Source organism: Carassius auratus, chromosome 4, assembly GCF_003368295.1.
Source record: "Carassius auratus strain Wakin chromosome 4, ASM336829v1, whole genome shotgun sequence".
NCBI lineage: Eukaryota > Metazoa > Chordata > Actinopteri > Cypriniformes > Cyprinidae > Carassius > Carassius auratus.
The window spans coordinates 24174382-24186012 of record NC_039246.1 but is presented as its reverse complement, the minus strand read 5'-3'; the positions used below and the strand labels follow the sequence as shown (position 1 = coordinate 24186012).

Sequence of the window (11631 nt, the reverse complement as noted above, 5' to 3'; positions counted from 1 at the left end):
AATATAAAATATTTTTTTTTAAAAAACGCCTGCTTCTAAAGTTAACTGTCAAAAAGAAAAGAAAAATGTAAACTTTTCTCCACCAGGGAGCAGCAAAGATTCAGGTAAAACAAAAAACAAAAAAGTGTCAGAGTGATTACAGTGGCTTTGTTCTGTGATCACATAACATAACAGTAAACACATCCAAACAATAATTTCTTCATCTCATAACAGGCTGAGGTATACTTATTTGAAAAGTGAAAAACTGACGTAATTTAAAACGCTACTAAATTACAGTTCTTGCAGCACAAACAAAAAGAGCAAATGGTCCTGGGAAGTTCTGCAAGGAGATCAACAATTAAAATATAATTACTTTGCAACCCTTAAAGCCATATATGTTAATAAACCAAGGAAGACCAAACTCATTTATATTACAGAAGCTGACCTGCATGTGGTGCATTTGAAGCATCAGCAACCTGCACACTTGAAGGTCACGATGACTTCACAGACAACACAGTGAGGAGACTGATGTCATGTTTCATAGTTACATCTCATGGATCAATGTAGCTGCAAATAATCCATGTCTGGACCACCTGAGGCACAAGAGCTGATTTACAAAGCTGAGCAGGTTAAAGGCAAGACCTGATAGAACAATAATGAGGGCCTGTAAGTGGTCAGTCTCTTGTATCTGACAACCAGGATGAGAATTATTAGTATTTTTTATATATATATTTTTTTTACTACTAGTACTAACAGCACAAATGCTACTACTACTAATAAAATCAAATCAACAAAAATTCAAAAGGAAAACATTTACCTTGAATACCATTCTGGGAAGCTTTATGTTACCTGATCTTCTAATATTATGATACTGATATCTTAATTTATTCATAGGACCTTAATATATTGCAAAGGCTAATAGGATTTGAATAATCCTATTATTATTACTACTACTGCTTATATTTTAACATTTTGATTGGAGAAAAAAAAAAAAACAATTTGAATAATCATTTCCTGCAAATGAATTGGAATGATAATTAGGTTAATAAATTATTGTATTTATAAAAAATAAGCAATAATCATTAGTAAATGACAGCAGGTGACACTGCATAAAGGCTCAAATCACTAAAAAATTTAGTGATAAAAACAAATACAAATAAACACTCAAAAGTTTGATAACTTATGAATTTCATGATTTAAAGCAAAAAAAAAGTTTAACACTAATGTGTTTATCACTAATACTGAGATTTTTTTAAAACAAACAGCATTTATTTTCCATCTCCATGACTTTTTACATCCGTTCACTGTAATCACTTCAGTTCATGAACCGTAGATAAACATTGAGTCTAAGACAAAAATCTGTGGGTCTATTGTCCGTTTCCTCATGTGTGTGTCCTCCATCGAACCCTGCCAGTCTGAATCAGCCCCTCGTTACAATGGGTCCTCTATCTTTGCTTTCCTTTCCATCATTTCTCCCTTGGACAATATTTACCTCAAGTGGTAACAAATAGATGTTTTTTCAGCTCAAGAGAAAAGCAGCCTGAGGTTTGGTGAAAGAGACCTTATCTCTCATTCCTATTTCCCTCCAGTGAGCTTTTCAATTAGGTAATTACAGTCATGTGAAAGAAGACTCGGCAGAGCGCCCCGCTGCATTGTGGGAGCACCTGTCCCCCACAGACGCCAATTACCTGGCACATGAACCGTCCCCATTGTGTGGGCGCTCGGAGGGGTCCGAGTCTGCAGGAAGTGCAAACCCTGCCAATGCGGCATCTAATCAATGGGCAAGCGGTGGCTGTGAAACAGGTACACAGGAAGAGAAATAAATGAGCAGGCTGCTTTTCTCATTTATTTATGCATTTGTATTCAGATTGGAAGCGCACAAACAGACAGTGAAGCTTAGACTATCTTTGCTATGGGCATTTTAGAGTGTCATTTTTCCACTCAGAAAAATTAAAAAATAAAATACAAAGTGTCCTTTACTCACCTTCATGTCATTCCATCCAAACCTGTATGAGTTTCTTTCTTCTGTGAGACAAAAAGACAATATTTGAAAAATGGTCACATAATACATTGTGGTGCAATATTTTTGAACTCCGTTTACTGAAGTGTTAGTTTGCCAAATATGGATTGAAGTATCAATGCGTTCAACATCCAAATACGTTTTAGTTAGTTGTATTATTTTTAGGCACTGTTAGTTTCTACAAAAAAAAAAAAAAACATCTAAAATAATTACAATGTATTACATTTATAATTCCTGTCATTTTAGGAGCTGATGGTTTTCCAAGACTGCATGAAGTCATCTTGTGGGCCCTTTAAATATTTGCTGGGGCCCCTTTATCGTGAACCACCATTAAATGAGAAAAAAGTAAAAAAAAAAAAAAATGTCTGCCTTGCAAGGTGTATAATAAATAACATTGAAAAACTGAAAAGTCAGCGCTTCCCAAAAGTGTCATAAGCCTATAGATCATAGAAATTATTAACACCAATGATCTACTTACTTGAAACGCTGCCCAGATTTTTTCCAGAAGTTTTTTACTGAATACCTTTTTGAAGCTTTAATAAGTCATTTAAAAATCAGAAGGCCCCCGAAAGTAAATCTTCTACATCTGCATTTTTCATTAAAATCATCTTTGGACCACTGAACTTTTACTTCTGAATTCGAAAAAAGTAATCAGATTACCTTTTGCAATTTATAGCTAAAGGAAAGCTTTAAAGTGAATTCAGTACAAAAAACAAAGTCTCACCGAACATTGCATGCAGAAAATAAAATAAATTAAATGACTGCGCACACAGATCACAAATAGAGTTAAATTAGACTAAACGGCACCTGAGTGGACACATCATCATGAGGGGAACAGACAAACAACCAAAATAAATAAGACAAGACAAATGAACCTGAATCTCTTACTGCCGAAAACACCCAGAAACCAAAAGAAATACATCAGCGATGAAGACATTTCCTGGGATAGGTCTCACAAATGTCAGTTTTATTCATCACTCTGCTACTGAATATATGTGCTTATGGTGACCTGAATAGACATCTCTTCTCTCTTACTGTATGTGAAGGAAGAGACACCTTCTGTCTCCCAAGTGAGCCAATTTACACTCAAGTCCACTTCAATGTGTGCTGCATCGATTCAGTTTTAACCGCTTTTTCCTTGATAAAGAAGCCCAGTGTGCTGGATGCAGATGTCTGCAGGGTGACATGGCAGGGAAATCTCATTCAGGAAATGAGAGCGAAACTCACGTCAGTCAGCTGGCCATAGGTTGATTTAAATCATTATTTAAGTATATGTCAAATAAGAGAACACACTGGTGTGAAATTAAAAGTCTGCAACAAATCCCCCTTTACATTTGTTATATTATTAATGGGAATTATTTTTGTTGTTGAATAAGGGGAGGACAATTCCTTTAAGATGGTAAGAGTAATACTGGTGCTGTGGTTGGTATGGTACCCGAGCAGAGGAAAATACCAAGGACATCTTCAGGGAGACAGACACACTTTGATCTGAGTTAAAGCTGAGAGGCACTAGGTTTGACAGGTTATATAACTTTCATTTTTGTGACTTAGTTTGTGACTGCCTGTGTGCTGGGGCCAGGAGAATGGATGAGGAAAGAGAGTGAAATATTGACCCAATAAACATGATTAAAAGTCTAAAATGAAATTGCAGCTAAACGATGTTAATGGTTAATAAAAAAAATTGTGACGTTCATGCCCTTGTCAAATGAAATAAAAATGGAAAGTTATATTTTGGTACATTAATGCTAATTTTCGACGATTTTCTTACACATTTTGCCTTCTGCAAGGTTATATAATGCTGTAGTTGACAATTTCAATTTATAACCACTTGTAGGAAAAAATATGCAATACAAAAAACTAACATAACATTTTTTAGGAGAAATTATCACTGCAAAAGTGAATAGTGAAACTGCAAAAATAAGAATAAAATACATTTTTAAACAGGTTTCACTCAATTATTATGAGCTCATAAAACCAAAATGAATAAACAGTCTATTTCTAATTCTTTATCTTAAATATTTTTTTAATTAAATGGAACAAAGCTGTAACTCTAGGGCAGCAACCGTTCAAAAGTCAATTTTTGTATCTTATTTATCCATAAATGGTACATATTAGTACAGTACTGCCCAACTGAACCATTTTTTCTGAGAGTGAGGTATATCATATCACAGTCACTACAATCACCTTCCCAAACATCATCTAGCCAATTGGTTTTCAAACCATTAAACCTTAAATGCATTTTGGTAAAAGCAACATCATTTAAACTCAGTGAAGTGAATGGTGTTATGAACACAAAGTATAATCATGTTTGATTTCAGCTGTGGATCCATGTGAGGAGTGCACAAGTTCAAAAAGAGCTGCGTTTGCCAAAACGGCGAGCATTCGCGTGATTCATAGGATCATTTAAAAGAAAAAACCCCACTGTAAATGTACCCATGCTCTCATAGTGACTCAGACCCTTTCCATCTTCACGTTAGGCAAAGGTAATTAAACTGTCAATTTTGCATTTCAAAAACGCAGCAGTCACCACATTCCCCTAACGTCGAGGAATATCTGTCATTTGCGATGACTTCTGAATGGTTCATTTCCTTTTCTGAACCTTTGATTTGTGCGAAGACCTGTGTCAATAAAGCACCCCCTCCCCTCACGCTCTTCCACATCACTGCTGATGTTGTCTTAAAATGAACATCACCAATTAGACACAAGCAATCATTCATTTGATGACTCACTGTTCACATTCATTGTTGCAATCTGCGCGAGACAATTCGTCGTACCTTGTGGGAAATCTAACGCTTAATCACTGTATGAGAAACATTACACCTCCTATGCGTTTATGCTGATAAACTCATTATTTTTGAACTGTGAGCTTCGGCTTCATCAAATTTAAGACAAGACAGATTAAAAACTGATAAAACCGTACACTGAATTATAGAAAACGACAAGAATAATGAATTCAATGTCATTCAAAACACTTGAATTAGCAGTTAGCGCTAGCTTAGCTTTGTATTTAGATCTTTTGTTCCTCAATTCGATTGACTCAAGCACACAAACAATAACATGAGACTTGAGGGGATTTCTGTGTTCATTTGTGCCGGGATACAAAGCCTAAATAGCTTGCGTAGGCTTTTGTTTACATACCGTACGCTACTATGCTACCGTCTCCCCCTCATTCAATTAGAAATGAATAGGAAACAATTGAGCTATAATTGATAGGCCTCTCCGTTCATTCTCCTCACAGACTCTATTTATCAGCCACGTAGTGACAAAAATCACAATGGCTGTCTTTTCTGCCACCTTTTCAGTTCATTCAGGCTTGGACTGGTACCATTGTTCTGGCCTGGGCCTGATAAGGCACTGATAATGTTAACCGGTTATCGCATTTGCAGAAAAGAGGGCAAAATAAAAGACTCAAGACAACCGGCGAATTAGCGAATGAGGAATCGTCGGTTTGAACACGAGAGATTAGCATACTGATTGGGCTGATTATTTGTAATTACAGTTGGAAGTGAAAGCGGGACACGCCGGATAGCACTCGTTTCTGTTCTAAGCAACTGAAATTTCGAGCTTTGCAATGGCATTGGATTAATCTCTCTTATCCCCCTCGCCAGGTTAAAATTATTGCAAATCAGTGTTTTTGTTTGAAAAATTTAATTGTGAAATGGCACCAGACGGTTTTTCAAGAGTACATACTTCAGGGGCTTCTCCAGGGTGGACACATGGCAGCATCTTGAGATATGCGATAAGGGAAATCTACATGAATTTGGGCAAGTGTTGTCACCCGAGGTACAGCGAGTGTCCTTCAAAGCCATCTGCTAGCATTTGCACCAATTAATTTGTTCTTCACAGGATGTGTTGGTAAAGGCAGGGGAATACAGATCCTGACAGATGCTGAACACAGGACAGTCCTGATGCTCGAGGGGATGCTATTCGCCGTCTAGAGAATATCGAGACACCTAGCAAGATTAATCAATCACGATAGAGCATGAAGTTGTTTTGTAGAAAGAGACACTCAAGCTGAGGTAAAATACTGGGCCTTCAGCATCGAGTACATTTACATAATATTACATTTCTTACACAGCTGACTAGCAGCAATCATTTCGTTGTTCTTTCTAGATGATTGATGTTTGGTTGAGGATGTCAATTGAAATCACAGTCCCTATCATCTCAGATACCACTAGGGAAACTGGCCAAGAGCATTATCATATATCACATTCTGTAAACAAGCTCTGCCTGTGGCACAAACTAATGCAGATTGCATTTCCAGGATCCATTTATATACACTTCCATATCCACTGCTTCAAAAGAACCATGACAGATGACACTAGAGACAATAGAAAGAGGAAAATCAAGTCTGCTGTTCAACTTGCAAGTTGTCCCATACGGAAATGTAATATATGTACATATATGAAATATACATATATTAAATATATCCCCATAGAAAGAGAAAACATATATGTACATATATATCTGCCCATATATAAAACCTATTAGAAAATGGAACAATTTCATATATTGACATATAAAACTAGCCCATATATTTTATGTATGTATAATAGTGTTTTTTATATATGACACATATATAATTTTCAATATACATGACATATATTTCTTTGTATATATGTTCAATATACAAACTTAACATATATGCATAGCATATTGCTTACATACATGTGACATATATATGTCCCTTATATATGTTTTTATATAGTCTTAGCATATATTTTACATTTAAAATGAAATATATATATATAAAATATAATTTTGATTAATGTATATGCAATATATAAATTAAATATAAAAACATTGTGTGCACATATATTTAAATGATATGTTCTTATATTATGTATATTACTTGCAAAATATCTTGAATTAATGCATGATATAAACTAAACAAATGTAAAAAAATAAATAAATAAATAAATAAAATTAATTTCGTACATATTTTTAAATATAGGTTATGGATATGTACTTACAAACATGTAATGCAATGAACATGACATGCCTAAGCTTCAAAATCCTCTACACTTTCATCCAGTCGAGAAGGTGCTGTCTCACCTAACTGCTGTACATGCCTCCGCAATTGAACTCAAATGTGTGTACGTGCCTTTAGAACAGCACAGATGTGATTACATTATGACTTTTCTTAACCATTATGAAGTAACCGTTTAATTTTTTTTTATATATATATATAAAAAATGTCTGGCATCAGTGACATCAGTTTTTGCAGCTCTGCCAAACTTTGATGAAAGCACCAAAAGTTTATTTTATTTGAATGCTAGTGGAGAACCCAGGTTTACATAGCTGCATAAGTTAGAGAAATGTGTTTAAATTGAGAACCCCTAGATTTTTGAAGACAAACTCAACTGTATATTATTCTGTATGCATCTGCATATGTAGTGCATGTATATGTGTACTTTCTTACATATGGATATTGATATATTGCTATTGATGAAAAAAATAAAATGTATGTTTTCAAATAGAATTTGTGTAGTATTTTTTTTTTTTTTTATGAGCTGGTTAAGAAGAGGTAAAATAATACATTTTATAAAAGATTCGAAAATGGGATTGAAATGAAATGTGGATGTGTAGACTTGATAAAAGTTCAAACTGTTCAAATAAGGAAAACACATGAACAAGGAAACCATAGGCATGTGCAATGTATGTTGTTTGAATAGTTTGGCATATATAAATTAAACATATCGGTTACATATATGGTCAAAACATAAAGCATTATATAAATAATAATCATATACATCATATTAATATATGTCAATATACTAATTTAATATGCCAAATTTATATATGTTATAAACCTATATCAACATATATCTTGAGATATGTATATATGTGATAGCAATATATTGTCTTATATTTAGCAAATATGATGGTGTCAATAGCGATATAGGGACATATATGTCATATATTACATTTCCGTATGGGGTTGGAAAAACTCTGCTTTCCATTGGGATTTGGTAGACATTTGTCTATAAGGTGTAATTCTGGCATCTGAAATGCATATTAGTAACAACAGCATTCTAACACATTTTTAGTCAATGAAATTAATTAAATGTTAAATGCAATCACTTAGTGCAATCACTAATTTGGAATTGTGATGGTTGACATTATGGTTGACATTTAATATTAATATTATATAAAATAATATAACATTAAAGTCCTCAGAAACGCTGATTCAAGTAACTGAATTCAGAATAGCATATTACTCTTATTATTTACGTCATGTTTTGCCTCATGAAGGTGCGCATCAATTGCACAATTAAATTTTTTTAATTTTTCATGCTATTTATATGCAGAAACAGTCGTTGGCGTGCATAGGATACACACGTTTGATGTGCATATAAAATGCAGTTTTTGCATGCATATGATATGCACTTTGTTGGCGTAAATATAATATGTATCCAACTCACACCCCTAAACCTAATAATTGCATATCATATGCACGCCAAAGTAAATTTTTGAGACTGAGTGAACACTAACAAAGTTGTTTCATTCATTCAAAACTCATCAGCCAACCCCCCCCTAACCTGCTGACACAGTTTTGCATAGGGCCCCCATAAGTCTAGGATCGGCTGTGGTAAAAGTAGTATGCTATGTGCTTTTGCGAATTAAGCTACTGAGTCTTTGAGTCATTGAATCATTCACTCAACATATTTGTTCAAAACACGGATTCATTTACCAAAGTCAGAACTTCAAAATGAGTAAAAACTTTCATCATTACATAATCATATATTTTTTATTTATCTTGAACAAAAACATACTATAAAACAATAGTACAACATACTATTATAGATTTATACTAAAAGTTTCACTGTTATGGTGCTCAAAATATCTATACAGTAGAAAGTTAACTGTACAAGTATATTTAAAACATAAAAGATTAATATTTTAAATATTTTAACATTTCTAAAGCTGTGCATTCAAATACCTTAAAGCTGCGGTAGTTAACTTTTGACGCTCTAGCGATTAATAAACAGAACTGCTTGCGTCTTGCGGAAGAATATCGTAGCCGGAACTGTTTCTCTCTGTTTATGTCTATGAAGAATTACAAAGGTACTGGGTTACTCCGCCACGGTATCCCGGAAGCAATCTAAAATAGTCCGAATATAAACACTTATTATAGGTGCACCCTAGTGATTCAGGACAAGCTAAAAACACAGTTTGGAAAATGGATTCATGGTGTACTCGCTTATTATATAAATTTTTCTACATTTTGAACACAAACAAAGTTTACGGACCGCAGCTCTGATTGGTTGTTTCTTACCGGGAACGGATGAATTTCTGCAAATGGCAATAGGAGCACTGGGAGGAGCCAGAGGAGCTTGATTTTTTCACAGATTATCTGTCTCATATTCTACTGTCAGGACATAATGACAGGTTTAACAAATATGTAAAAAATATATTTTTACAAAAGTTACCTACTGCAGCTTTAACTTTTTATATTTCAACATCTCAGAGTGTCAAAAATGTGAAACTGTTACATATGAACACCTAAAAATAATAACGATCAGACTGAAATATCAAACTCAAATGGGTTTACTCAATTAAAAATTACTTTAAAGTTCACTCAGATCTAGCTCACAGAGGTCAAAACCTCATTTTTAGATGTCAGATATTAATATTACAGACATGGAGACTGAACCATGTTTTAATGCAATATATCAGATTCAGAATAAGCAAAAATTAAGGAATGATAAAAGCTTAAATTAAACTAATTCACAGATCGGAGTATACATTCATGCAACCGCACACACATAACCTAGTTCTCAATCTTTGTATCTAGGTCTTGCTACATTTGCCCAGTTTTGCTTTCCACAGCACTTTTTCTGAATAATTACTCCCTTTCGAGTTATGAGCTACTCCCAGCAAACGCACTGGTTCTTAGAAAGAAACATTCAGTGAATTGAGGTCAGAAGAAGTCTAGAGATTACGTCTATGCAGATACATGATTCGGTTTCTGCATTTATAAATGAGACTCAGAAGTGGAAAACCCCCAAGTCCTTGTTTGTTTATAGAGAACAGCTGCTTTAAAAATACAATTTGCTCTAATGAATGGCATCATCTTAACATTGCAGTGCAATACAGACTGTCATTAAAATTGAGGAAAAACTTTCTAATTTACTCTAATTGAGCAGAAGGTGGAGCGGAAGTCAATAATAACTCACACGTCAACCCTCAGTTCAACCAGTTTACAAGACACCTCCTATCATGACAGCCTGAGGTCTTGAAACATGCTGATATTAAACAATCTCTGCTTACATACTTTTAATACATTATCTAATAATAAAATAAGCATGTGAATAGACTCATCTTGCCTCAGGCCAATAATGAACCAGTGTCTAGTCCGAACAAGCTGCAGGTAGCAATTACTTGGTGCATTTACTTGCTTGAAGAAAAGATTCTCATTTGATAATGAAACAACTAGACGACACATAGAAACACAATCACTTTACAAGCAAGATAAGAGAAGATCAGCTTATAAAGGAGTAGGTGGAATAATGAATTAAGAATACAAAAATACAGATTGTCACATGGAAGGGGATATGAAGCATGATCCACTAAAACAACCCAGAGAACTTACCTATATATGTACTGTGAGTATGATGGAAGATCTGCATTCCCTCAGTTCATATTCACTCGATAGCCAGTCCCAAGATAGAGCATTTTGCAACTAGGTGCAGCAGCACACCTGATTCTTTGTGTGCCCTAAATCCTACTCTTTCACTTGGTCTTGCTTTTTCTCTCTCTCTCTCTCAAATGGTGCTAGAACTTTCTCAGAACTAACTTAACTTTTTGCAGACAGTTTTTTAAATTATACTTTTGACCAACAAAATGAAAACCAGTGCTCCTCAAGTTCACACAGGGTCTTAGCATACAGTTGCAGCCCATCACATTAACTATGGACATGTTTGATGACATCACAATTTGGGCAAATGGGAGCATTCTGGGAAATGAAGTGTTCTTCCAACACATCAAAAATAGCCATAAAATGATTCGCAGGTTATATACACATTTTTGTGGATTGTATTTACCCGCTATGTTGTGTGTATAATGACATTTATCATAAAGTTGTCATGAATATATATATATATATATATATATATATATATATATATATATATATATATATATATATATATATATATATATAAATAAAATGTTAAGATGGGTGCACACCTCAATTTGTCCAGTTAAATGCAAAACATTCATCTTATCCTAGTCAGTTGCTAGTTTGACATATTCACCAACAGCTGAATAATGAGCACTGCGATCAGATTACACCAGATTACACCTCTGTTACACATGTCAGACGTTTTTAATCCTGCAATGTGGCTTCTCCTACTACGAATGTCAAATATAAAATCATTACGAGGACAGAAACTGATGACGCAATTATTGCGGAATTGAACTACCACTTGTTCCAAACACATGGACTTAGTTTTTGTTCCAATTTTCTTTTCCATGTTCAAAATTAATGCTAGAGATTAATGCTATTTTGCTTGCAATCCCACAATATGAATGCAGCTCACAATCATCAAACGTTACGAATTGACGAGGTAAAACTCTAGCCCGAGTCTTCTTGTGTGTGTCCATTTTTAACTAAGTCTTGACTGTTA

At 34.4% G+C, this 11631-nt stretch overlaps 1 long non-coding RNA gene across 1 annotated transcript; it reads right to left on the bottom strand.

The window, feature by feature from the left end:
* Positions 1-1471: 1471 nt before the first annotated feature.
* LOC113056518 (uncharacterized) lies at positions 1472-10886 on the bottom strand. The gene is made up of 3 exons (XR_003277695.1): positions 10596-10886; positions 1964-2004; positions 1472-1771 (listed from the first exon to the last, which is right to left on the bottom strand). It is a non-coding gene; the product is annotated as an uncharacterized LOC113056518 (long non-coding RNA).
* Positions 10887-11631: the final 745 nt, after the last annotated feature.